Source organism: Papaver somniferum, unplaced genomic scaffold, assembly GCF_003573695.1.
Source record: "Papaver somniferum cultivar HN1 unplaced genomic scaffold, ASM357369v1 unplaced-scaffold_22, whole genome shotgun sequence".
Lineage (NCBI taxonomy): Eukaryota > Viridiplantae > Streptophyta > Magnoliopsida > Ranunculales > Papaveraceae > Papaver > Papaver somniferum.
The window spans coordinates 822,578-824,004 of record NW_020632152.1 but is presented as its reverse complement, the minus strand read 5'-3'; positions in this window follow the sequence as shown (position 1 = coordinate 824,004).

Genomic DNA, 1,427 nt, shown 5'->3' with positions numbered 1-1,427 from the left:
CAGCTGCATTCAATTAAATTTTTAAGGAATCATTTCTGAAGATTTTCTCCCAATTGTCCTTGGTTTTAGGGAAATTTTAGTTTGTGGAAACGAGTTATGCATTAATTTTAGAAGCATATGTTTTCCAGGTTTTGGCGATCCACCTACGTCCAACCATCCGTCCACTGTTTATGGATGTCAACCGAAAGTTGATGAACTCGACGCAGATAAATTTTTTAGCACTCTTCCTATGCAGTAAAACTTTTTTAAAATAATACTCGATAATATAATAGTCTCGCTAAAATAATAAAATTTTCCAGTCCCGATTCGGGCCATTAGTGTTAAAATAATAAATTCGATAAAATTATAATATAATACATTTCAAAAGTTCCCCTTAAACATTAATAGGTCCCAAATATTATACAAAATAATAATTCCATTGGAAAATAAAAAATAATTTTCATACACATAAAATTTTCTCACAATATGATTCAATGTTGGTTTGTTTTTCTCTGAAGTTCAAATCAAGTTGTATTTCATCCTTAATAGTTCGTAGTGCACTCTTAAGACGCGGAGTCGCATTCTTGTATTGCAATAAGAAATGTTATAGTGTGATTGATGCTTGGAGTGTGTATTTTCTTGAAACCAGTTTAAAAGTCTTTTTTCATGGAAACTAATATGATTTATTAATTTAAAAACAAATGCATGCCGTTCTAAAAATATTTCCCTTAATGTTTTTTTTTATTTTTTTTTATATTTTCCACTTTTAAAAGTCTATTTCAGTATTTATCCTAAAATACTTTATTTAATTTTTTTTAATATGGAAATTCTCTTGTTTTCCAAAAAAAATATTTTAAATTATGAATTATTCTTTAAAGTAATATATTATTATTATATATATAAACTAATAAATTATTATTTTATCGATTAAGTAATATCTCTTTAAAATAATAGGATTTGGATGGTCCCAAGCCTATTATTTTATAGAAGTTTTACTGTAGATAAAAGGGACGTGTGTGGTATCAAATCCAAGGATTTCGGAACATTTAGCATGCTCCCTTTAGATAAAGGAGACGTGGGTGTATCAAATGCAAGGATTTCAAACATCCCCCCCTAATTTTAGGGCGTACAAAAAAAAATTGTGTAATGGGTCGTGATAAAGTAACCTTTTTTAGTGACCTTCATGCATATTATTTAATATTTTTTTCGGTAAATCACGCAATTTTATTACTAAGGCCAAAAACATTACAACTCGAAAAAACCAAAACAAAAACATATGATAGAAAATCTATAACTAACATTGTTGGGACCACCAAAAATTATTAATTAAGCGAGATATTAATTTAACCATAAATTAATAATTATTAATTGATATATTGATTAATATCGTATTAACTTATAGATAAATTTATTATCAAATAGTTATCTTTTAAATATCGTAGAATATT